The 27,360-nt window shown below is 46.4% G+C and overlaps 1 long non-coding RNA gene across 1 annotated transcript in view; it reads right to left on the reverse strand.

Moving 5' to 3' along the window:
• LOC142013642 (uncharacterized) overlaps positions 1-27,360 on the reverse strand; it is a 72,098-nt gene that overhangs the window by 33,362 nt on the left and 11,376 nt on the right. The window contains exon 2 of the long non-coding RNA XR_012645742.1: positions 9,851-10,054. This is a non-coding gene — a long non-coding RNA (uncharacterized LOC142013642). The remainder of the gene's footprint in view (positions 1-9,850; positions 10,055-27,360) is intronic.

Raw genomic sequence — 27,360 nt, forward strand, 5'->3', positions numbered from 1 at the left:
TGGCTTGTCAGATTAAACACGGCACTTACTAAAAGTAACTTAGACCAGTGTTTCCCAAATGGTGTTCAGTGGAACCCTGGAGTTCCACAAAGTCAAAAAAAAAAAATGGCTCTGAGAATTTTTCTGTGTCCCATTGCCCTGCCACTGCTGAAACAGTAGAACTACATTTAATTGGTTCAGGGGACAGCAGGGCGGTGGGAGAGATCCCACTGTTAAACCAACTGAATTTAGTTCCATTTTTTTCAGCAGCAGTAGGCGGCGAGCCATGGAAAGCCCCTTACTTGCCCTGCTACAGAAGCAGCCATGGTCCTTTGGTGGGCATGGCTTGGCACACCCTGCCAGCAGAACAGCCTTCCTTCCACTGGATGCATGGGGCAATTCAGCATAGGCTCCCCAGGTAGCACCCTAGATAGGTCAGTCTTGGGGGCTGGTTTGGGGCAGAGGTGGTTTAATCCTGAGGATGGGGAGGCCAGTTTTGGGCTGAGGGGGGTTAAGCCTGGCAGTGGGAGGTAGGTGTGCAGGTTAGGGGGTAAAGCCTAGAGATGGAGGAGTGGGTTTGGGGGTGGCCAAGGTGGGGGCACAGTCTGGGAATGGGGTTCCACAAAATTCTAACATCTTTAAAAGAGTTCCATGGCCAAATAAAAACACTTGGAAACAGACTCAGACAAAGTACAACCAGTCCTCCACGCTCAGCCTCCTTACTTCAGAGGAATTTTCCATGGCCCCTCCCCCATAACCTAGCACTTCATCTGTCTTCTACTTTACATGCTTGGGAATTTTCTCTTCTCCCTGACTCTTTCCCACACTAGTGTCTTCCTTTCTCTTTTCTTCCCCTTCTCCATTTCTGGTGGCGATAAAAGGGTTTGAAAAGGAGCCTCTTGGCTGTACTGTTTGCTGTGGGACGTGACAGAGCAGTTGTGTGGAAAAGAAGGTGGAGAGCGAGGGCAGCTCCAGGCCTAAAAGTGTTGTTTAAATCCCAATTTTATTGTTACAACATTAGACTTGACACAAAGCCAGACTAAACTCTGACTTGTAGGTGACACCACTAAATAGCAAACTACAATGAAAGCATTTGACTTGCATTTGAACAGTTGCCCTCATTCCTTTTAACATTAGCAGTAGAGCCTCTGATTAATAATCCTCAGATGACACTAGATGGTACTGAACTGTCCTTTTTCATAGCTTCCTGTGCCAGAAAATCTCTGATCTATAGTCTGACCTATGTAACAGGTCACTGAACTAATGCCTAGAGCAGAGCTCTTAGGAAAACCTCCAGTCCTGACTTAAGAATTGTCAGTGATAGAGAACCCACCACAACTGTAGGTAAACTGTTTCAATGGCTAATTGCTCACACTGTAAAAACATGCCCACCTTGTTTCTAGTCTGAATTTGTCTAGCTTCAACTTCCACCATTGGCTCTTATCGTACCTTTCCCTGGTCAATTGAAGAGCCTGTCAAATATTTCTTCCCCATATTGATACTGGCAGACTGTAGCCTTTAAACATTTAATTGTCCCTTTTGAGGAGCAGAGTCTGCTTAAGCAACTGAGTGGAGGTGGGTGGGAAACAGTTACCCTTTCTGTTAATTTGTGATTTCAAAGAACTTCCTGTTTTGCATCAAGGCAACGTGAGACCTTTCAAAGTCTATGAAGAACCAGAGAAGCCACTACAGAATAGCTTGGTATCAGTTTCAAAAATTGTAGAGGAGGCAAAAAAGAGGAGAAACAACTGGGGAAGGAGGGGGAAAAAAAACAACTAGGGAGGCAAGCAGGAGCTCAATGCCAGTCACATTTTAATGCTCAGAATTGAAGTGTTTCAGCTAGTTTTTTTTCTACTCCATTTCTACCATCTCTAACTCCATCCCTTTGGACAAGCTGCAGAGAAGCAGCCGTGGGCGTCTTTGTTAGTGAAGGGAGCTGTCTGCTAGAGGAAGAGGCCCAATAGACTGGATGCAGCCCACATGGCCTCTGTTTGACACCCTACCCTGGCTTAAAGAACAAAAGAAAACCTGAGTGGTGTACCAATATCATACCTTTTGTGAGCTGGCTTCAGTTGGATTAGGCAGGACTGGGAGAGTTGTGTGCTCTGAATCTGGGAAGTGTTGAATAGTGCTGTCAGTTATTAACCAGTTCAGATATTTTCTTAGTCTCCTGACTTACCTAACTGAAAAATTAGCAGCACAGATTACTAGTGCTAGACTAAGGAAATGGACCAAAAAAAAAAAAAAAGAGCAGCTACCCCGTGAAGTGCTGTTTAAAAGGATATACCCTGGTTCTAGCATGCTCAAATACCTTAGAGTGGATTATGACTGACTTACATTTTAAAGAGGGTTTTAAAAACACCATTTTTATTAAATTATGACAGGATGGGAAATTCACTTTTGCAGTAGAAGGTGCCCAGAGTTTCCAAACTCTGCTCCCCAGAAGCTCCTCTTACCCAGTTCCCAGGCTATCTGAACAGCACCCTATCCCCCAAGTGACCTGCGAGCTGGGCATCCCCAGCCATGTGATTCTGGGGAGTATGTTTTGTTTTGGAAATCCCAGGCCATTTCTGCTGCAGCATTTGGTTTCCAGGACAGCTCTAATAATTAGTCAGATTAAAAGGGTCTAAACCAGTTAATCCTATTATGTTCTTGCCCTTGGTAATACCTTGCAGCAGTTAGCTCCACAGAGCACCTTATTGATTTTTTTTATGGACTTATTAAAGCTCATCCAGTAACTGCAAAGATGTGTGTATGTGCTTTGAGAATGAGCAGTCAGTTTCCTGCTTTTGTCTATTGAATTAAAATACAGTGAAGCCATTTTGCTGAAGGACGCTAAGTAGAAATGCTTGAGTAAGGTGCTTAAATCTCGACAGCAACTAAGTATATGAAGTGCTTGTCATTTTTAAAGCAATTGAGGTGCCCCCCAGGTTTATAAAGACAGCCGTTTCCTAACGTTACTAGAAAAATTAAATTTGCTATACCCAAAAGACATTATTTCCCTGTACTGTAACTGGAGGATTTATTTCCACTGGCTTTTCCTGATGGAGTTAAAAATCTGAGGCATGTGCACCCAAAAACTGGATTTTTTTGGCCAGCAGCGGCCACACCTGTGCCTTTCAAACTCACCTACTGAAGGGCAGAAAGAGGACAGAGACCCATCAACCCTCCATTCCTAATACAGACTCTAAATTAGTCTATAGCTGGGAAAGCAGAGTAGGTTGTGGAATATCGCACACGAGTGCTAGTTATTGTACAGGTAGTTAACTTCCCTGTAGTCTTAGAGTGCTTTTCTGTGTATTTCACCTCTGGTAACTCTCAAGCAGCTTTTTTTTTGTTAAAGGTGGGCCTTTGGAGACTGATTGCAGCACAGCTCTGCCAAGTTGAGCATCGGTTCAAGATGCTTCTGTGATGGACTAATGCTTAGACCACATGTATGTTTACTATGTAACTGCCTTACATGTGTTGTCTGAGGGATGTTTCTGAAAAGCCATAGAAACTGATTTCACTCTCCGTGCTTGTGCTTTAATCTGTAGTTTGTACTTTGTAGTACTACTTAACACCCAGAGCAGCACAGAAAACATTTGCATTGGAATTGCCTGACCCTTCACTACTAAAAGCAGCAAAAAGCCTAGGAAAAATGCTAAAAGACTTCTGGTTTTGTGCAACTAAAAATACAGAGCCTGAAGAACATCCCAAGGGTGTAGAGTGGCCTCTCCCTGGAACAAGGCAGCATGGGTAGAGGAGGCACTGGTTAATATATAGATTACTTCAAGTGAAAGTCTGAAACCAGCTTTGGGAGAGGTTGAGGGTGTGGCTGAAATGTAAATTTACCTGCATGAAAAAGTGTGTCTGGTACAGGTGTTAGATCAGTCTGATCAGAACCTGCAGGAAACTCACTCTACAAGCTGAGGTTATGGCTTTACAGAGAGAGGTAGCAAAGAACATGTAGCTAGCAGCTGAAATGGAGGGAATGTGTCAGACAAGCCCTTTGAGAAATTTGACCATGGATGAATGGGAAAAGCATGATCTTGACTCAGCGGATGAGGAGCAGATCCGCAAGTGAAATGGTTGCATAACAAATGTATGTAGTCCAGAACACTCAAGGATTTGGTCAAAGCTTTCAGTAGAAACCAAGTTTAGCTGCTCAGTCTACCTGATTTCATAGTTTCCACAGAGCCTGCCTGTATCCATCCCTGGTTTCCTGAGAGCCACAGTCCTCCTCAGAGCCTGGGTGCTGTGCTGCCCTTCTGGCTGAATGGGCCAGTTGCTTACTGGACAATCTCAGAGCTCATGAGGCAGGGCCCAGGAGAGCCAGGGAATCCCAAGCAGCCATCCAAGTAAACTACAGGGAAATGAGGCAGCTGGCCCACCAATCATCCTGCCTACCTCCTTCGGCTTGCCAACTGCTTATCCATCAGCACATTTGGCAGAATCGCTGCTTTCCCAGGCAATGTTTTCACTGTGTTTAAAATCAGCATTTTCCAGCACAACTGCTCCCTCAGGACTGTATGAGTTACATTAAGCAAGAGGTTATTTATAAGATGTAAAGACTCATGTGTTAGGCATAAAGCCTAAACTGGTGAGTTAGGAATCAACTAATTTTGTCAGTGTTATTCCATGAGGAGACTTTTTGCACTTTCCTCTGGTGTAAATGGGTGCCTGGTTTAAAACGAGGCAGGTTGCAGCAGCCATGCTGCTGTCACTCTTTGGAAAGAAGAAGAAGAGGAGACCTGGGGAGACCACGGAGGCTGAGACCCTAGCCCAGAAGGCTGATGGACCAGATGCCTGGTGCCAACAGAACAAAAAACAGCCCAGAGAAATAGTAGCAAGATCGGGGTGCCACAGCCTTAGACTGATGATAATGTGGTGTGTCAAATTTATTTTGAGAAAAAACAGGGGAGTGGGAGTGGAGAGAGTTAACTAAGTGAATTCCTTTTGTGATAAGGAACAGAAAAAGGAAAGGAGGCCAAGTAGCTTTCTGGCTTGGTGGGAGGTGACGCAGCGGCTGCCTTTCATGCAGATGACCTGCATTTATCAAAACAAATTAAAATTGACCGCACGTGCCTGTACTGCAGTTAGCACAAAGGGGAACGATCTTACCCCATACAACACCCCACAACCAGAAAGCTCAATTGCAAAATGATATACAGTAGAACTGTAGCAACAACTCCCTCCCTGTGCTGTCTTCAGAGGCTAGCCGACGATACCGGCTCATTTCCCTGCCCAGGGGAAGTAGGGGGTGCTGCAGCTCCCTCAGGTTTTGTACCTGGTTTCCCTGCATCTGGGAGCCAGCCCCACTACTTACATGCCATTGGCTCTACCAGCCCTAGGTCCCAGGCTCCAGCCCATCAGCCCTGGGGCCTCTTCTCCAAGCCTCAACCTCAGGCTCCACAGCCGCCACCAGCTTTGGCTGGGTTGCCACCTGCCCTGGACTGGACACCATTTGCTGTAATGGCATCTGGCCCAGGAGAGTTGGCAACCCTATGTGTGACCCCAGTCTGGGGCAGTCACAGGTGTGTCTAGACCCCTCACCCTAAAAATAGTTCCAGCACCACTGTTACTGAGTGCAGTTCTATTTCTCTCTACCTTTCTGCAGTGCCTCCGTCTGGTACAGCACTGAATTGTCAGCTTCTTGGAGTAGTTGCTGAAAGCAAGTTTTAGGCTAGACCCTTTCTTCCCACCACTATGCTCTCGGTAGTGAATGAAGTGATCCAAATATACAATGGCTGGGCATCATCCATCATTATAATAATAATTTCGGCTAGAAAGGGAAGACTCGCTTTTCCAGTTCAAACAGCAGGGTATATATAGAGGGCTAGCATATAGTTGCCTGAATTTGGCCTGAGGCCCGAGTTAACTACGTTTGTCTCTGCATGCAGTTCTTCCAGACTCGATCTAGATGGCTGATTGTATCCAGATTACTTGTTTATGCTGAACTAGTTTCTTTCTCGTTGGAATAGATTAAGCTAATTAGAAAGAAATTGTTTCCTTCTGGAATAAAAGCATCTGCACATGGAGGTAATTAGCAATAGTGTTACAGTTTGGCACCACACCCTTTCTCCTGCCAGATTACCTTTCATGTGTGAATGGCTCCTAACACAACTATTCTCATGGAGAAAACCATGGGAGTGAGGGGACTGGGAACACTTGTTCATTTCCTGAGCATTACCTTTACTGTTGGTTCTAAAACACTAACATGTTATAAGTTTCAGCGTGCACTCCTCTGGGCATGGTTGTAGGGTTTCTTTTCCAGATCTTCCTCTCGCCTGGGTTCCTCACTAAAAAGCAACTACTCACCTCCCCAGCCCCAAGTAAAGCAGTTTGGAATTAATGAATCACATTGAGGCAACTAAACTTCAACAGACTAAATTGGAGTATAGGTTGGTCTTCTCTAATCTGGCACTCTCAGGACCTGACCAAGTGCCAGACGAGAATTTGACGGCCCAGGGCATGTCAATATTGGCTAGCAGCATTACCAACACTCCCACTGCTTACTGGTCTCTTAGAAAACTTTTGGGGGTAAATTACAGCTAAATAACAGCACCGAGCAATGCGACCCAGGACTGGTGGCTGTAAACAACCTTTATGGGACCATGGGAAACTTGGCTACACCCACAATAAGCAGTAGTCCAGCTAACTAAACTCATGCCGGATTACAGATGTTGCTGGATGACAGGATTCTGGATTAGAGAGGTTCAACCTACACTAACTCCTCCTGTCAGCCTGGACCAACGGAAGACCTAGCTACCCTATTTCAACCAGTCTTTTATGGCCACAAATGGCAGAATCATTGTTCTGTGTCACCTCCAAAAAACTGCAGCACACACTGCCCTCTCGCTTTAAACTGAGCTGTTGGCTCAATACCAAAAGGTCTACTCCCTGAAAGCTCAACCCCACTTCTCTCAGCTTCTAAAAGATTTCTTAACTGCTAGTTTTAACTTCAACAAATAAGGACTCTATAGACGTATCTCCCCTTTCTTCTGTTATGTTTGCTTCTCTCCCTGAATTCTCTATTCTTTCATCAGTAGCTATTAGTCAGGAAGGACAGGAATGGTGTTGCAAGCTTCTGTTTGCTACAAGCTGGGAATGAGTGACGGGGAGGAATCACCTGATGATGGTCTGTTCTGTTCCTCCCCTCTGGGACAGCTAGCACTGGCCACTGGCCGAAGGCAGAATACTGGGCTAGATGAACCTTTTTAATCTAGCCTCGTACAGCCATTATTTCTTCACCCCTCCACTCCCCACCCCCAATCTACATGCTTAGCTTAAACAGTCAGCTTTTCTGAACTTTTTCCTCTTTGGTTTTCAATCTGATTCTTTTGAGAGCTCTGGCTATTATACGTTTTAAAAAAATAACCCTCTTTCCTTCCTAAACTGGTAATTAGGTTTTATGCATTTTCCCCTCATCAATAATTTCTAACACCAACCCTGACAAATAACTCCTATTTTTGACTTCTGATGCAAGCAGGAGAGAAAAAGGGACTTGTAGCAAGACAGCCAATTACTAATGAAAGTGGTGTGTGTAGTCACCTTGTTTAGTTAGAGTAGAGGAGTCTTATTGGATTAAAGGCAGTTATGTCACAGGTGAACATAAACACTAGTAATTACCCTGAAATAAAGCAGCATTGACTGTGCTCAGTGGAATCAGATTACTACCAGTTTAACCTATGCTGAGAGAGGTCTGTGTTTAAAAACAACCCTAAAATTTAAACTAGTCAGCAACCACCTTTTGAACCCAACACTGGCTTACATAAAGCCCAGAGCAGTATCCCAGCTCCAGTACTGACTTATTGGTATGCTAGTGGAAGGTACTAGGCAAAGTAAGTCGACCAGAAATACGCAATTCCAGCTTCAGCAATTGAGCAGCTAGAATTGACAAATCTGCACTCAGCTAACTTGGACAACATCCTGAGAGCTCGATTTCATGCATCCCTACCAGACGCCCAAAATCAAACCCCAGAAGATCGACCCTGAGCAGGTCAATCTTCTGGGCTTGTGTATACATACCCTTAGAAAGCACCAGGTTTGTTGTGCAATTCTGTACTGAAAAGGAAGCCTCCCTCAGAGAACTCGTATCCTTTATAAGGCTCACAATTTTCCTGTACAGAAATCTCTGCTGGCCAGCTCCAGTATTACACGCTTTCCTGAATGATCCATGCTGGAAGAAAATGTGCAGGGAGAAAAAAGTTCCCAAGAGAAGATGAAAAAAATGATACCAGCTGAGTGAAGAAGAGGCCCAGCCACAAGAGAAAGGTACAAAAGTCCTTTTTTTGCCTGGATCCCCTTTCTTCACTGTCTCTCTTCTTTTCTTTTTTAGTCTCGTATGAAAGGGTAGTGATTCAGTATAATTAAATGGGTTAGCTATGCCTAAGCCAGCTGGTAAATACTGTACCCAACCATAAACTTGCATCTTTGCTGCTAAGGCTAAAGTCAAGCTTGTAGTTGTGCTGAAGCAAATAGAAGAAATGTTACATATTTCTCCATGAGCAAGCCAGGGAAGAGGAGCTGCTTCATTAACAGATTTTTCCTTTTTTCTTTTTTTTTTTTGGGGGGGGGAGGGGGAAGGGGGAATTGTGGCATTTTTTTAAAAAACAAACAAACAAAACAAAACAGGGACTGCTGGTAACTTGTCAAGTAACTCTTGGGTCACAGATGAGTGGGCAAGCAACAAAATGTTCCATTTGTCCTCAACATCCAAGTGCTCAGCCAGTTCTCATCCAAAGCTTTATTGGCCAATACCAGGCCTTATTGCAAGAGTTACTGATATCCTGGTTGTGACTGAGCCAGAACTGTTGCAAAATTATCTGGTCAAATCCTGGAAATGCAGAGGCTCGTGAAAATACCACTTAAGCAGAAATTTAATGAGTTTTTCAAACCTCAAAACAGAGCAATACGTCAAATACTGGGTGAATGATGGAAATCACTTCTTTAATCCAGCCAGTTCCCCTACCCCTAACTCTTGCCCATTCTTGTTTGGGTGATTTAACATTATGCATACGTGCTGGCAGTGTTGTTACACAGCCTGACCTTTGTTCTGTATGTTCTCTAATTCTTTCCACATAGTTATGTACTTTTGTTTTGTATCTGTTTGCTTTGGACAGTGAAAAGCAGGGAATCTTCATTTCTACCTGATTAGATTCAGTCTATTTTACTACACTCAGTGTAACTCAACTCTCCTAGATCTTAAGATTCAGTCTCACATAAAGGAGCAGCAAGTATTAACCTTTGAGATGTGATAAGTCACACAAGTTGAAGGCACATAATAAACTCTCTCCTCTTTCTCTTTTAATCTATATTATAAATTTCTTTTAAAACCCATTTAGGTGTTGGAGTGATAGCTTTTGGACCTGCAGTCCTCTCTTATAGCTATAGAACATGAAAAGTTTCCGCTGAAATTAATGATATTTTATTGAATGACCCAGTGCTTGCTTTGAAGAACTTATGAAGTTTTTCAGAAGCACAATGTTATAAAAAGAAAAATTGGTCGGACTGTCTTGGAGACGTACTATGGGGTTTGAGTTCAAGCTCAGTCTTGGTATGGCTTCCAGAATATCACTTATTTATACTGCAAATTTGTAAGGGTTGCCTTTGCTGGACTTCCGGAGCAAATGGTCCTTATGGGCTTGCTTTGACAATTTTTCTAAAAGTGAGGCAGGTATACTGCAAAAATGCCCTGTACGTATTGAGGTAATTATTGGAATTGTTGGTTCAAAAGGATATGGAAAGACACAAATGGCTATCTGCATGTGGCAACTGCCAATTCACTTTTGCATTGGAGGTACATCTGCTGATGCAGAACTACTTGAAAATGTGGTCCTCTCTCTTCCACAAGCCACGAATGAGTAGGGAGCTTAAAATACACATTTACCTGCTACAGGGATGGGAGGCAGAGGAGATAGATGGAAAATGAGAATGCAACTATCTGCACATCATGTGACAATGGTGGTTTTCATTATTTCTCCAAGTTCTTCTTTCTAGCCAAAATATTTCATAACAGTGGAAGTCTGTGCACGTCTGTGTCCTCAGTTCTGCGACTTCACAGAATTTCTGGCTAAGAATCAGCCCTAGGCACCTGCATGATAAAACGTGTAAAGGCAAAAGTTAATTCATTTACAACCTTGAAAAAGAGAAGTTACTCACCGTAGTAACGGTGGTTCTTCGAGATGTGTCCCCGTGGGTGCTCCACGTTAGGTGTCGGGCTCGCCCTGGCGCCGCAGGTTGGATCTTCCAAGCAGTTTCTGCCGGACCGCGCATGCGCCAGTGTGTGCTGCTCCCTTGCGCGCTCCTGGCCACATGCGCGATCCAGTCCCCGCCAGTTCCTTGACCAACCACCTCGGATGCTCCTGCAAAACACTAAACAGAGACCCGAAGCGGGGAGGATGGCTGGGTGGTGGAGCACCCACGGGGACACATCTCGAAGAACCACCGTTACTACAGTGAGTAACTTCTCTTTCTTCTTCAAGTGTCCCCGTGGGTGCTCCACGTTAGGTGACTACCCAGCAGTAACCCAAAATAGGAGGTGGGTAATCGGATCATGTGCAGCTTGTCCCCAAGAGGACCGCTGTCGAGAGCTGGGTATCCTCTTGGAATACCCTGTGAAGGGCGTAGTGCTTGGCGAAGGTGTCATAGGATGACCAGGTCGCCGCTCTGCAAATGTCTTTTAGCGCAACGCCCTTGAAAAAGGCTGTTGATGCTGCCACCGCCCTAGTGGAGTGAGCCCTGGGTGTGGCCAGTAAAGGAGTCTTTTTAAGTTCGTAGCACATTTTTATGCAGCATATGATGTGCTTCGAGATTCTCTGCAAAGAGAGACCTTCTCCTTTCGATTTGGGAGCGAGAGAGACTAGGAGTCTATCCATTTTCCGGAAGGACTTGGTCCTGTCTATATAGAAGGCTAGCACCCTCCTCACGTCCAGGAGGTGTAGGCACGCCTCTTTGTTAGAGTTATGAGGCTTTGGATAAAACGAGGGTAAAACAATAGGTTCGTTAATATGAAACTCAGAAGAAACTTTAGGAACAAAGGCTGGATGCAGCCATATGGTTACCGCCTCCTTGGAAAATACTGTGCAGGGTGGCATTGCCATAACTGCCGCAAGCTCACTCACCCTGCGAGCTGACGTGATTGCGAGAGGGAAGGTTGTCTTTATCGTAAGGAGGCGGAGGGAAACCGTGGCTAAAGGCTCGAACGGTGGTCCCGTTAGCGCACTAACCACCAGGTCCAAGTTCCACGAAGGTGGAAGCGGTTTCCGAGGGGGGCATAGGTTTACCAACCCTTTGAGGAACCTGGTAACCATGGGATGGGCGAACACCGTGTGCCCTTCCTCTTCGTGTCTGAACGCCGAAATGGCAGCAAGGTGGACCTTTAACAAGGTTAGTGAGAGTCCTCCTCTCTTGAGGTCCAGTAAATACTCTAATATTACAGGTATAGGCACTGAAAGGGGGGCTAACTGTTTGGTAGAACACCATGCCGTGAAGCGAGTCCACTTCTGCTTGTTAGATCTTCCTGGTGGAAGCCCTCCTGCTACTTTCTAGGACTTGTTGCACTTCCTCCATACATGTGCTCTCTAGGGAGCTGAGCCATGGATTAACCACGCTTGTAGTCGCAGGCCTTGGGGGTGCGGATGCACTATGGACCCCTGGGCTTGCGTGAGCAGATCCGGCGCCACCGGGAGGGGCATCGGTGGATGGTCCAACATGCGCAGGAGTAGGGGGAACCATTGCTGTTGATCCCACCTTGGGACTATCAGGATCATTCGGGCTCCTTCTCTCCTGGCTTTCTGCAAGACTTTGTGGATCAGCACTGTGGGAGGAAAAGCGTAAAGCAGGGGGCCCCTCCAGGAGATTGCAAATGCGTGCCCCAGGGACCCCCATCCCAGTCCTGCCCTGGAGCAGTATCGTGGGCACTTCTTGTTGTGTTGAGTGGCAAACAGGTCTATCTGGGGAAAGCCCCATGCATGAAAAATCGGTTGTAGCAGATTGGGACGGATCTGCCACTCGTGCGTGAGTGCGAAACGCCTGCTCAGCTGGTCTGCCTTCACATTGTGAGCGCCTGGTAAGTACGAGGCTTTCAAGGTTATATTGTTGGCGATGCACCAGTTCCACAACCGGACTGCTTCCTCACATAAGGCACGGGACCGAGCTCCTCCTTGCCGATTTATATAAAACATGGTGGAGGTATTGTCTGTACTGATCCCGACTACCTTGCCTTGTATATGGTCTCGAAAGTGTCTGCAGGCGTTGAACACCGCTCTGAGCTCCAGTATATTTATGTGCAGTGACTGTTCCGTGGAGGACCACAGTCCTTGCGTCACCTCTTCGCCCATGTGTGCTCCCCACCCTATGTGGGAGGCATCTGTAGTAAGAAAAACCGATATGTGTGGTTGGTGGAAGGGTACCCCTGTTAGCATGTTCTTGGGGTTTACCCATCATTGCAGGGATTTGCGCACCTCTGCCGTGGGTGACACCACCCTGTGAACGGTGTGTGCTGCCAGTTTGTAGACGCTTGCCAGCCAGTGCGGCATGCTGTGCATGTGTAACCTGGCATTCTGTACTACGAACGTCACTGCTGCCATGTGGCCCAGCAGCTGTAAGCACGTCAGAACTAGCACCGTAGGGCTGAAGGTGATGACTTGCATGAGGGAGCCGATGGCCCGAAAGTGTGTCTCTGGTAGATACACTCTCGCTGTAATAGAATTTATGCGTGCCCCTATGAACTCCATGTCTTGTGTGGGGTCTATCTTTGATTTTGCCAGATTGATAACCGGGCCGAGCGAAGAGAACGTGCCTGCTGTGACATGTATCATGCGTAGTACCTCCTCCTTCGAGGCCCCTTTGAGTAGGCAGTCGTCCAGATACGGGAACATAAATACCCCCTGTCTGTGCAGGTAGGCTGACACCACTGCCAAGGTGTTGGTGAAGACTCTGGGGGCCAAGGAGAGGCCGAACGGTAGGACCTTGTATTGAAAATGTTCTTTGCCTACCATGAACCGGAGGAATCGTCGGTGAGCCAGATGGACAGTTATGTGAAAATACGCGTCTTGTAAGTCGAGGGCTGCGAACCAATCTCCATTGTCCAATGCTGTAAGGATGGAGGCGATTGTGATCATCCGAAAGCGTTGCTTGCGCAGGTACCGGTTGAGGCTTCAAAGATCTAAGATGGGCCTCCAGCCTCCTGTCTTTTTCTCCGTGAGGAAGTATCTGGAGTAGAACCCTTTCCCTTGCAGTTGCTCCGGCACTCTTTCCACTGCCCCTATGAGCATGAGATGGTCTACCTCCTGCTTGAGTCTTGCTTCGTGGGAGGCGTCCTGCAGGTGGGGCCTGGGTGGAGGTTGTGGCGGTGGGAGCGACTGGAAGGGGATCGCGTACCCCGTGGCTATGATCTCCAGCACCCATTTGTCTGTGGTGATCCTTTGCCACTGGTCGTAGAATGGTCGGAGGCGATGGTGGAATAACAGCTTCGGATGACATTGTGCGATGGTAGTGATGGCGCAGCCCTGGATCTGTGTGTCAAACTTGTGGCCTTTGGCCCTGCCCTGAGGACGCATGGCTCTGTTGGGAACGTCGCCTGGGAGTTCTATATTGTTGATGCTGTTGATGTCGCCCTTGCTCGTAACCCCTGTGGTACTGGGGACGCTGTGGCTGGTACTGGTACCGTCTTTGCTGAGGGTAGTACTTTTTCTTTCTGTATGGAGAGGTGTAGATCCCTAAGCTCCTAAGAGTGGCTCTTGAGTCTTTACTGGAATGAAGGACCGAGTCAGTTGATTCAGCAAACAGCTTCTGCGTGTCGAAGGGGAGATCGACGATCTTCGCCTGCAGATCCCTCGGTATACCTGATGTTTGGAGCCAGGACTCCCTTCGCATTACCACTGCCATAGCTGTTGAGCATGCTGCTGTGTCCGCAACATCCAGGGCGATCTGAACTCCCGCCCTTGAGGCCGCGTAGCCTTCTTGCATGATAGCCTTGAGCACCGGCTTCTTGTCCTCTGGAAGCGAGTCCGTGAGGGAGGTTAACCTAGAGTAGTTGTCAAAATTGTGGTTCGCTAGATGCGCTGCGTAATTCACCATTCTCAACAGTAGGGTGGAGGAGGAGTAGACCTTTCTGCCAAACAGCTCTAGCTTCTTGGCATCTTTGTCCATTCCCTCTGTTTTGAACTGAGACGTTTTTGATCTCTGTTGAGACGATTCTACCACCAGAGAATTTGGTTATGGGTGGCCGAATAGGAACTCCATGTCCTTCGCTGACACGAAGTATTTCTTGTCCGCTCTCTTATGGACAGGCGGAATAGTCGCAGGGGTCTGCCATATCGTGGTGGCGGACTCCAAGATTGCTTCGTCAAGCGGTATGGCTATTTTAGAGGAGGCCGGAGGTCTCAGATTTTTAAGGAGCTTATGGTGCTTCTCTTGCACGTCTGCTGTCTGGATGCCTTGCGTGAAGGCCACCCTTTTAAACAGCTCTTGGAACTGTCTGAGATCGTCCGGAGGATGGACGTCCCCTGGTGCCATAGCCTCATCCGGGGAGGACAGCGAGGAACCGCTAGGGTACGCCTCTCTGGACCCCTCCGGGTCCCGTTGACAGTGGTACATCCGCTCGCTAGAAGCTTGCGAGGGAGAATCCCGGGGTTCCAGAACCAACTCCCCGTGAGATATCTGAGTCTCTGTCCCCGTTCGTGATTGCCCTCGGGGATACGGAACCGTCTGTGGGGATCTGTCCCTGGTAGTAAGCCTATGGTGTCTATGCCCTGCATGATAGGGGCGACCATGGCAACACGGGCACTGCTCCTGGGATGGTGACCTGGACCACTCCCTTGGTGCATACCCCCTACGTCTGGGGGAGCGAGATCTTCTGGAGACATGGGACGCTGGAGAGGCCGATTTGTGATAGTACTCAAGTGGCTCGAAGCCCAAGAAGGGCAAAGGTGGTCCAAGCCATGGGGAGGCTGGCTGTAGAAATGGAGATGGGGGCTCCGGATAGGCTAGGGGTGACCCCTGCCTTCTCATTGGAGTCCGCAGCACGAGCGGAGGGCTCAGAGAAAGCAGCTCTGCAGCCCTGTCTGGAGAGGGACTGCGGTGCCGTGTTTTCTGTGCTGCCTTTCCCCTCCCCTGTGGGGGTGGCTCCGCCCCCTGACACGTCGGGGATCTCAGCCCCGTAGTCTGCACTGCGCTCGGCACGCTCCTCAGCGGTGCCGTGCGGGCGGTCTCCCCCGGTGCCTGCAGGCTGCGTGCCTGCGCGCTCTGTGCCGCCGGTTCCCCGGGGGTCGGTGCCACTGTTTGCAGAGCCGCCGGTTCCAGTGCTTGCTTAGCCGCCGCCCTGCCCACGGTGCAGGGCGGCTGTTTGATCATCGGAGGCTGAACCTCCGCCACGTGCGTCTCCGCGCTGCCGCTGATCAGCTGTAGCTGCGGCTGGGGGCTGTGCGCTCCACCCGTCCCGCTCGCTGTTGCTGCCGGCAGGGATCGGGTTGGGGAGATTTTCCTCCGTTTTTGCGCTGATGGGGTTAAGGACGCGGCTTTCCTTTTATGGGCCCCAGAGGGTCCCTCCTGCTGCGGCCGCTCCAGCACGTCTGGCTGGAGGGCCTTGTAGAACAGCAGCATTTTCAGCCGCATTTCCCTGTCCTTCCTTGCTCTGGCTGTTAACTTGGCGCAGAAGGAACATTTCTGAGTGACATGGGATTCCCCCAAGCACCTTATACACTGACTGTGCCCATCAGATGCTGGAATCGCCTCGCGGCACGACTCACACTTCTTGAATCCTGAAGAGGACATTGTGGTGAGTCTTTGAGTTGTTAATAGGGTACTTAGCACCTTCTCTGTGCTTGTTCCCCTCACGGATAAAGCCTGCTGCAGCAGGAGGGCTAATGGCCCTAGGCTCCTGGCCTCCGGTGCTCCGCTTGTTACTTGGATTGGAAGCTTTGAATTCCTTCCCTTTCTTTGGTTTTTTTTTTTTTTTTTTGAAAACAACAACCGACTAACTTAATCTAAGACTGAAGAAACTTTAAAACAATTAAAACGTTAAATACGCTAACTCTGGCCATAGCCTGAGTGGATTCTGTCTGCAGCCGATGGCGGTTAAAGAGGAACTGGCGGGGACTGGATCGTGTACGTGGCCAGGAGCACGCAAGGGAGCGGCATGCACCGGCGCATGCACGGTCCAGCAGAAACTGCTTGGAAGATCCGACCTGCGGAGCCGGGGCGAGCCCGACACCTAACGTGGAGCACCCACGGGGACACTCAAAGAAGAAACTGAATTCTACTTGATTTCCTGTTGGTCAAAGTGTGTTCATAAACAGGACACTTCAAATAGCTATTCTGCCTATATTGTGAATATCTCCAATTATTGTAAGACTAAGGGCCACATTTACAAAGGCACTTCACTGCCTACTGAGATTAAACAGATTGCCTAACCAGGGTAGGTGCTTAACTCCCATTTACTTAAGTTTCACCGAGGTTTAGGTACCTAAGCATCTTTGCAAATCTGGCCCTTTGTGGTTTAGGAAAAAACACCTCCCCCCCAGTTCTGATACCATCCCCTGACCCTTTTTTTTTTTTTAAATCACCTTATTATTTCCAGCCAACTTATATTCTGGTATTATTATTCAGGTCCTTTGTATAACCTACTGTATGAGTTCTCAGGGGCAATAGACTTGTCTTAGTTCTTTATGCTCATGAGCCTTGCATAACTATGGCACTGTATAAAAACCCAAGACTCAATTTGCTAATAGATTAGCCAAAGGTAATCAAAGTTTGTTTCATATTTGAGGGCCATAGAAGAGGATGTAAAGTTATGCAGGGTTAAATTTTGAAGGCAGTGTAGCCATTTAATGCAAGAACTGAATTTTATAAACATGGTTCTTAGTTCTAAACTACCTAATTTGCTGTATGTCAATTAAATGCTTGGGTTGCCTTTCTGCAATAGAAATTTGCTTTCTGAAGGAGCTGGGGTACTTCTACACCCGGGGGTCAGCCACCCCCAGTACAGGTACCAAGAGTAGCATGAGCCGCTTTTCACTGGCACCTAAGGTGGGAGCTCAGCCCTGCCCCTCCTCCCCCATACAGCCAGGAGCTTGCTCAAAGCCATGTCACCTGTGGATTAACAAAATACCAGCTAATGCTACCAATCACCACCTAAACAGCCAAGCCCTGCATCTTAATTTATTTATTAATGAAGCTGTTGTAGGTATGACTATTAGTGACTTTAAAAAGCATCACTGACACTCGGACTGTACATAGAGGCCAAAAGGTCAAATTTCAGCACTCTGCCTCAGAAAGGTTGCTGACCCCCAATCTACACAATGAAACAAAATCAGTGGCACCACGTTTGAGCCCCAGTCAGCTCACTCAAGCTGCAGGGATATAAAACTTCAGTATAGACACTTTAGCTGGAGCTGGAGCCTGGGCCCTGTCACACCACAAAAGTGGGGCAGGGGCAGCAGGAGGTGTGCCTCAGAGACCAGGCTCCAGCACAAACCCTAAAGGTCCATTCTGCAATTTTACATCCCCACAGGTCCAGGTTAGCTGACCTCAGCCAGCCACAGCTGTGCTGTGTTCTTTAATTGCAGTACAGATGTGAGAGTGCTGAAAACCAGCAGCTGAGCCAGCATTCTCATCACCATAAATCTGGTACGTTCAACTGGAGAGGGCCTGACAGAGGAGGAATGGCTACTTACTAGATATGGCTGGGCTGGGGAGAGCTAAGGTGCTAATTAGTTCATTAATTGCATGAGTCGAAAAGGAGCAAAGGAACTGCAAGGGGGAAGGTCTAGTGGGGCCAAGGTAAAGGAAGCCTGGTGTGGCAAGATCTCTCATATGATTGTCTGACACTGTAAATACGAATTGCTGCACAGAAAGTGGAAGTGGGAGTGAATAAATTTTAAACAGCAGTGATTACAGACCCATAATGTCAGAGCCATTTACATGGGAAGACAGGAGCACAGGTCCACAGCCTATCACAAGTAAGGGCTTGTTAGGGATCTGCTCCCTTCCATGCTGATGCAGAACGTGGTGGTGGAGCTGGTGCAAAGATTCCCCAATCTGGACAATGAAGGAACCGCTGAAATGGTTCCTAGAACTGCAGGTGATCCTGCAGGCCCACCACTGGTGAGACGGTCCTTGTGACAGAAATTCGTACAGGACTTTGAAAACAAGCCCATACACAGCAGAAGCAGGAGCTTATCCACCCATGTATCCCTGGAGGTACAGGTTTAGAGGGAAATCAATTAGAGTAGTGGACACATCCCACACTATCATACTAGGCATGGACAAGAGTCCCTTCCCTTTAAAGAAGTAGGCCATAGCCTGGAGTCCTAGACCTAGCAGGACTGGAAAACACTAGGCAAAGGAACACATGCCAGAGGGAGAGAGAAAAGGGAGGCCTTCTGGCAATACCATGGGAGGAGGGAGAAAACATTAAACTAGCCTTGTGGAATAAGAACAGCCTGTGCTTTTTGAAAGTTGGGTAACCAGGACAATGAAGGATGCCACTGGGCCCTACCACAAAACAAAGGGAGTGAGAAGCGGGAGAGCATTCCAGCAGGCTGTGCCAGGTGTGAAGTCATAAGTGCCAAGACAAAATTATGTGATCGGGGTTGCCCTTTGGTGTGATTTGTATGTGTAGAGAGTGAGTGGACCCCACCAGGGGAGCCTGGAGGACTACCCTGGTGCAGGGAAGAACCCAGTGAGGGCAGCACCTCTAGTAACAGAGGGAGATTGCATAGTAGGAGAAACTTTTCTCCCAGACAAGGTGAGGAGGTGGAACAGAGTGCTGAGAACCAGGAGTTGAACCAGCACTTTGGTCACTGTAAATCCAATTCATTTCCCCGTAGAGACCCTGACTGAGACTATATTGGTTGGAGTGAGCTTAGGGAGACAATTAACCCATTAAAAGAGAAAAGGCACATAGCTAGGAAGCACAAGGGGAGAGAGGGACGGGGGGAGAGAGAGAGAGAGAGAGAGAGATCTGCTTGGAGAGATCTCTTCCCTCATTTATGACAGTAGAGCACTGAATAAAAATTGGGACTATAAAAGGGAAGTGGTTGATAAAATGCAGATAAAGTACACAGTGCTAGTTACAGACCAGAGGTATCAGATATATTATACAAGAAGAGAGGAGCAGAGGGCTGGGCCTTGCCACACAGATTATTTGCAGGTTGACGAATTCTGACTTGAGAACATGTTGCAGCATGTATAAGCCAAGTCCAGGACCATTAGTGTCACAAGAGAAGTGAAGAACATATGCCACTTTAAAGGCCCTGGGCAACTTTACATAGGCAAAATATTACTTCTGAATCATGGAGGCCAGAACAGTGAGCTTAAGGCTTCTAAGTGCTGGGAAGGATGTTGCAGGAGCTTTATGACTACCAATAGTCAGCATCCTGATATTTTTTTTTAGGACTCGTTTGCCAGCCTTGAAGTTCTCTGTGTTAAATCATTGATTCTGTATTGGTCACGTCACCACAGAATCATCAACAACTCCACTTCTTGCACCACTTTCAGAGAGCAAGTATCGACCAAGCCTGATGCTAATTGAACTAATGACACATCAGAATCACAGCCTGCAGGGCCACAGGTTTGCTGGAAAGGGTGTTATGAGCACCACCACCAGTGATGTTAGCCTGTTTATAATTAGCTATAGCTATTTGTGATTTATTCCAGGAGTGAGCAAAGTGGGGGGGTAGGGCAGGGAATGACGACATAGATTGTAGTGGAGGCAAACTAGAACTGCTGTGCTTAAGTAGATGTGGGGATCTAGATTTCCTTCTCCACAGGAATTCAAAGCTTTGAATTACAGCAAAAATTGAAACACTAAGGTAATAGGCACTTCTTACATGCCTCCAGACTCATTAAGCACAACACATAGGTCTGTTCCTTATACCGTCTGCTGAAACTGGTCTTTAGAAGGATTACAAATGAGTACAAATCTGTTCAGGGAAATAAAATTCCCTCTATCACCACGGGCCCTAATGACGTATGTCATGTCTTCCTCATGCCTTTGAAATTTGCTGTGTCCTATTCAAACATCTCTGGCCTTGAGGGGACTCTCTGCCTCAGCATGGCAAGAGTTATTATGCCTCTTACAAAACTGCTAATTTTCAAAAATTTGTATTACACAAAGTTGGAAAACCAAAAAAACTCTGATGTGCTAGACAAGGCTAGACAATTAAAACTAAAGCACACACATTAGATGTGTATCATAGATTGTGCCTCATTACAAAAGGCCAGGTCATATACCACTCTAAAGCAGCACACAGAACAATAATTTTGTGTTGATAAACTAAAGTGTTTTTTTAATTCATGTTTTATTCAACCTTTATCACTGTTGGTATGCAAAGGGCATATTAGGTTACTCTGCCACCAAATGAAATCTATCAGTGGTTTAAGGATCTGATGCTGCAAGACACGGCCCTTGCGTGGCATTCACATCAGTGGGTGTCAAGGGAAAACAACATCTGGCAGGACACTTTTACACATCGGAAGTGACTTAGAGCAGCATTACTCAGGTGTGTCTGACAGTATTTCCAGGCGGGGTTCTCTACTTCCTATTTTGGGACTCTTTCATTCAGCTACCATAGTCCTTCAAGTTATGTGAGGGTTGCATTCCCGCACACCCTTGCATAACTCTAATTTTGCTTAAGTTGTGGGGGGCAGCTTTTTTTACCTGGTGGAACACACGTTCTGCAGCCAGGGAAGCAGAAGGAGCACCCAGAGCTCCTTCTGCAAGCTAAGTCCTGGGGTTGGGGGCGGGGGGAGTGTCAGCTGGGGAGGATTAAGCCTGGCAGTGGGTTGGGGCTGTAGGAGGGTGGCAGGGGGGTTAAGCCTGGGGTGGGTTAGGGCTGCCGAAGGGGGAGGAATTGATCTGGCCATGTGACCCTGTGGGGGGTGAGCCAGAGCCACAAAATGGGGCTGGGGGGTGTGAGCTAGAGTTACATGTGGGGGGTCAGGATTTTTGAGTTGCACTAATGCAAATTAAGCACAAGTTAAGCGCAACTCAAAATTGTGCATTGCGAAGGATTACTGTTGTTGAAACAATCAGTTTTATAAGGTTAATGCTTTTAGCCCAGATTTTGGGCCACAGCTGTGGCTAGGTGAATGCAAAGGAGCTGGCAAGCCTCATCTGAGCAGGTCTAGCCAAAGAATTTGCAGGGCTCAAGGCAGCATGCTAACTAGAGGGCCCAGCCCCTGGGAGCTCAGGGCTCTGAAGGTGAGGTGCCCAAGGTAGCGGCCTTGCTTGCATTCCCCTAAGGCCAAGCCTGATCCTGGGGCCATCTGGTTGCCAAGACAACCATAAGCATAAAGTAGATCCTATACCTTCCACTCTTCTATGCCATGGGCCAAGAGGTGACTGACACTGGAGCAGATTTCATGGCCAGGGAGAAACATCAGGCCTCTATCCACCCAATGTAAGATAGTTTTGTGCCTCCAGAGCTGTGCCAAGCAGGGCCTCCTATTTTTGACATGGTTAATATGGGGGCTGCCAGACATCAGAGGGGTTCAAAAATGTTAATGGGTCCTCCAAAAACATGCAAACCAATTCTGAACGTGGGTGACCATACAGTCACTCTCTGGTCAATTGGCAGTGCCATTTTCACTGTTGCTTCCTTGCTCATCTACTCCAATTACAGCAAAACTATTTATGGGCAGCACCGAAGAGTGATTGTGATAGCACATCCCTGACAATGGCAGCGGATGCTAGGGCAATAACTTCTTTGTGGTATTACTCACTGAAACTGCTTTTAGTCAGTTAAAGGCCTGTTGTTCTGCAAGCCAGCTGAGGGCCAAAACTGAAAATCTGAAACAAACGAGGCTGCCCAGTGGCACACCAGCATCTACACACAGTTCGACCAAAATACAGTGTTTTCTGGTGTAACCTTTAGAGAGAGAGAGAGAGAGCCTAAGTACATTGTATCCAAATGAAACACTACAAGGAATATAGACCAGCCACATGTAATTACTTAACTTAGAATTTGGCCCCAGTACCAGAATTAACTCTTGCGCGAATGTGAGGCAAGTCTTAATAAATGCAGTTTGGGCCAGGACAGTGGTTTTATAGAGCACCTCCATTAGCGCCGTGTCACCTAAGAACCTCTCCACACCACAGGCCCCTTCTCCACTGTGCCCCCTCTCCAACCAGCCTGGTCAGGACTACCTGGGGAAGGGTGCTGCGGCAGAGGTCAGCAGCAGCAGGGGTCGCCTCCCCACGCCAGTCACCAAGTGGCTTGAGTGGCAGCCTGTTCCACTCTGCCCCCGTGAGCCCCTCTTCTCCACAGGTGCTGGGGAGCAGAAGCCACTTCCCACAGCTGCAGAGAAGCTGGGTTCAGCAGAAGGGAGCAGGCTGCTGCTTGTACTGCCTGGTGCGTGCTGGGGAGGTTGGGAAGTGATCCCCTGCAGCTATCTCCACCCACCGTCTGTGCCTTGCCAGAGGTAATCCTCCCCACTCCCATCAATAGGGCAGCTTGTGGGGGGCAAGGGAGGGGATGACCACCCCACCTCATCTTATGAACAGGAGAGCTCTGTCCCACCTAAACTATTGTTCTTCATCCCCAGTGAGCAACACAGGCAAGTTAAGCACATTCCAGCCTATAGCTTGCAGTTATTTATGGCCTAGCAGCCTGCTGCTCTGCCACTGATTCACTGCGCTATCTGGGACTTGGATTCCACAGACTTTTCTTTGATCAACCCTGCACCAGAAGCCCATTCACAGTGAATACACTTGGTTTCTTCATCTTTTCTACCCAAAAGCAGCCTACAGAGACAGGAATGACATTTTCAATTGATCCTCTGGATTGTTTGAGGTATCACCATGTCTGACTGGACATCATCATCTGCATGGGCCTGCACTTGTGAGATGCTTCTGAGCGTCCTGGACAATTGCTGATGCCACTTGGCATTGTGGCCCTTGAGTAACTCATGGGGTTGGGCTCTTTCTAGGCTAGAATTAAAATTAAATAAATAGCCTTTGGGGAGGGGGGTGAAGGAGAGAATACAAGTTTTTCCACTTTAAACAGGATTTTAAGTACTATTCTATTTTGCAAGACAACCCCTCAGAAGCCAGGAGCTATCACCTATTTTTCCTCTTTTAGGCTCTGTGCTAGCTGAGTTACCTGGACACCTGTTCAGGCAGGATGTGTCTAGTGGCAACCATGTAATGTAAACATCCGGATTTGTCATCAAATAAAGAACTACATCTGCAGCTGTTTAGCGAATGCTTCCTACACGCGCAATGGCGAAAATTACTTTAGCATTTAATAGCGTCATCTCCTCTGGAAGTTGCAGAACACAGGGCCTCTCTGTTTTATAGAGGTTTTGCCTTAAACTACAGGTGTAGTTATGCAACCTTCGCTTACAATTAGTAAGATTTATTCAAGTAGATCCACCGAGGCTGCTTATGCAAGCAAGTACTTGTCCACGTGTGCACAAGTGGCAGAGCCAAACTCTTTGCAGGTGTTTTAGAACTGTCAAAATAGAGAAATCAAATTTTATGCTTGGGATGAATTTTAGCCAACTGGTCTTACTGTTAACAGGAAAGTAATTGTTATTTAAAAGTTGTAACTGTGTCAGTCCTGTGAGTAAGTACATCAGATGGGCTTGTTCCTTGCATTGGCTCTTCTCCCTTAAACATTTATTTAAATCATGCCACTTTTCTTTTAAAATGTATTAATAGAGTGACACAGCCTTCAGGGAATATTACAAATGCCTAAGACAAGGTCCCTGCCCTACCCTGAAGAAGTTATCATCTAAATTAGATGACACAAGCAAGATTCTTGGTGCTCCCAAGCCTAATTATAGGCTATGGAGGGGAGCATGGATCAGTTAAAATAATTCTTCTGCAGCTCAAAACTCATTTCTCTGCTCAACTTCAAACCAACACCCCTACTAATAGTGGAGTAAGTGATAGTTTGTCATAGCAGCAAAAAATCAAAGTTCTGACTCAGTTGTTTAAGCATAAGGCTCAGAAGCCTAAATTGCTCAACAGTCATACAGGCAAACTGGATGCTCTGAGCAATACACCCCAATATAAAAATGAGTGCAGTAATCAAAAGAGGTATCACTGTGACCCATATGTGATTTATGTTTTCTCAGCCTTTTCCTTCTGATGGCCCTTCCTCTTATTCTGTTGCAGGGAGGGATAACTCAGGTATGAGCACTGGCTTTGTAAACCCAGAGTTGTGAGCTCAATTCTTCAAGAGGCCATTTTGGCATCTGGGGCAAATAGGTTTAAAAAAAGAACCTCTCAGGGAGGGTGCTTAGTCCTGCTGAGAGGGCTTCTCAAGGTCTCTTCTAGTTCGGTGAGATATGTAGACGTCCATAATTCTAATTCTCTCTCCTTCCTTTTAAATTATGAAACCCCTGGGCCTGATTTTATCTCTCACACACCAGTTTTATACCTGAGTAACCCCACTGATTTCAATGGCTGGTGTAGACCCAATGTAAGCAAGAGGAAAGCCCTATTTATTTGGAGCATTGCAGTGAGTCAGAAGGTTAAGGTTGTATTATGAATCTATGCAATTGTAAGAACAATTGAGCAGGATCACTAGTGCCAGGAAGTTACACTGTTTTTTTTTTTAAATCCCCCCGTGGGATTACAAAGGCCAAAAAAAAAAAATTTAAGTCCACACAACAGTCAGCAGATGAGCGAGCAGCGTCTCTGCTGCAGTATGAGTCAATGAGACAAATACTTGTGCAATGAGGGAAGAGAACAGCTGAAGAAATACAAATATGGGAAATCTATTTAGTTATGCAAACATACAATAGGAACAGAGCAGGAAATTACTAATGAAAGCCATGATAAAGTTGAAGATACTGGACCAAATTCATTCCTAATGTCACTCCCCTGAAGTGCATGTTCAAACACCAAGGATAAACTTGGTCTCTCTCTTCTTCCGCAAAATAAAGTAAGACCAATGGCTTCTCTGCTGATCAGCAAACGGGAAGGAGACTTTTAGAAAGAATATAGTGATTGTTATCATGCTGAGCAAACACACACAAAGCTCCCATATCAGAAACTGCTACAAAGCTGATCTGTACACAAAGGCAGATTTCCAAATTCATCTAAGGGGAAGGATGCCAGTCTTGTGTTCAAGGTTCAAGTTAGGAGACAGAAGCTTGGGATTCTATTCCTGGCCCTGCCACAGACTTCCATTGTCGTCATCATCATCTTCATCAGTCCCTTGACCGAGGTCATTGGGGCGCCTTCATGACAACTTTCTTTATAGTGCGTCTCCATTTTTGGTGGTCATGTGCCAATTCTTGAGTTGCGGCAAAGCTCATCCCTGTCCATTCTTTAATGTTGTCTATCCATTGCTTTTTCCTGTCTGCCACATCTCCTTTTACCATTGACTGTGCCTTGCAGTATGGTCTTGGACAGGCCTGATGATCTCGTTGCATGTCCATACCATCTTAGCTTGCTCTTTTTCACTCTGGATAGTAGGTTGTGATGAGGTCCTATTGCTGAGTTGATGATGTTTCTGACCTCTTCATTACTAATACGTGCCATGTAGGGGATGTTAAGAAGCTTGCGGTATAGCCTCATTTCGAAGGCCTTGATCTTGTGCTCTAGTTCTGCTGTCAGAGTCCAAGTCTCACAAGCATATAAAAAGATTGCATGTACTTTTGACTTTAGGGATATGTTTTTATCTTTCCAGATTGTTTTTAATTTTGCCATTGCTGTGGTTGTTATTGCTATTCTGGCAAGTAGTTCTGGTTTTGTACCGGCATCAGAGATGATCAACCCTAAGTATTTAAATTGTTTTACTTCTTCCAATTTCTGTTGTTTTATGGATATTTGTGCAGATATACCCCTAGGATTGTTGGTCATGAGTTATGTCTTTTCTGCATTTATTTCCATGCCATATTTTGTTGAAGTTTTATCTAGGCATTTAACAAGGTTATCTAGTTCTTTTTCACTCCCTGCCAGTCCAACAATGTCATCTGTGAAACACAAGTTGGTTATAGATTGACCGCCAATACTTACAGTTCCAGAGTGGTCATCTAGAGCATCTATATCATGATATGTTCCAGAAAGATGTTAAAAAGCATAGGAGAGAGTATGCAGCCTTGTTGTACTCCTACAGTGGTACGGAACCAGGCACCAATAGCACCATTGAATAATACTGCACTACTGGCCTTTTCGTATAAATTTTTAATTATGTCAATGAGTTTACTGTTGATGTTAAATTGCTTCATTGCTGCCCACAGTGCTGCATGACAAACTCTGTTGAAGGCCTTTTTAAAATCAATAAAAACAAGGTACAGGTCTTGCTGATGTGAATTGTATTTCTGACAGAGTAAAGATAGGTTGAAAATCTGTTCAGTGGTACTCCTGCGTGATCAAAAATCAGCTTGTTCTTCAGAAATAATTTTCTCGGCCTGAGGTGTTAGTCTGTTTAGTATGATTTTCAGCACCACCGTACTAGGGTGGCTAATTAAGCTGACAATCCTGTAATTTTCAAATAAGTGTAGGTTTCCTTTTTTAGGAAGCGTTATAATTAGTGATTCAGTCCAAGTTGTTGGCCATTCTCCACTCTGCTGTATTTTGTTGCAAATCATCATGAGTATGTCAACCATACTGCTGTCTCCATTTTTTACAAGTTCAGATGGGCTGTTATCTGTGCCAGGTGATTTGCCTGTCTTTAGTGATTTAATGGCTGCTTCAACTTCCTCCCTTAGGATGGAAAAGTTTGTTTGTTCTGTTGGGTAGTTAACGTTCAGAACATTGGGATCTCCATTGGAGTTATAGTTGCAGAGCTCAGAGCAGTATTCTGTCCATCTATTCATAATGTCTCTCTCTTCAGTGAGGCAGTTGCCAGTTTTGTCTTGTATGGTGCTTATTCTGTGTTCTATAGTCTGTGTTAACCCTTTAATAGTTTTAAAAGCTTTCTTACTGTTGTTCACATTTAGGCTCTCTTCAATCTCTAAACAGCAGTTTTCAATCCACTTTTCTTTTGCTGCTTTCATACTGGTTTTTATTTTGTTGTTAGTTATCCTATATTGTGTTGCTCCTTCAGCTGATTTTTTTCTTTTTCTTAAGTTCTCTTCTTTGGTCACAAAGGTTCAAAATCTAATTTGTAATCCATTGTTTCTTTTTGGGACAATATGTTCCTAGTGTCTCTGTAGCTGTTTCTGTGACTACGTTTTCAAAGCTTTTAGTGAGTGTTCCTAGGTCTTGCTCAAGTGTGAGCAGGGGAGCAAATTTCCCTCCTATCATAGCTTGGAACTCATTGACAGTATTTGGGTCTTTAAGCCAGTCCAGATTAAATTTAATGCGACTGTTCTTTGGTTTAGAAATCTTTTTCAGTCATATCTTAAAACTCATTAGGACCAGGTTCTGATCACTCCTGATGTCTGCACCCGGGAAGCTCTGTGTCTTGTGTACATTCACATCAGACCGGAAAC

Source organism: Carettochelys insculpta, chromosome 5 (genome assembly GCF_033958435.1).
Source record: "Carettochelys insculpta isolate YL-2023 chromosome 5, ASM3395843v1, whole genome shotgun sequence".
NCBI classification, from domain to species: Eukaryota; Metazoa; Chordata; order Testudines; family Carettochelyidae; genus Carettochelys; species Carettochelys insculpta.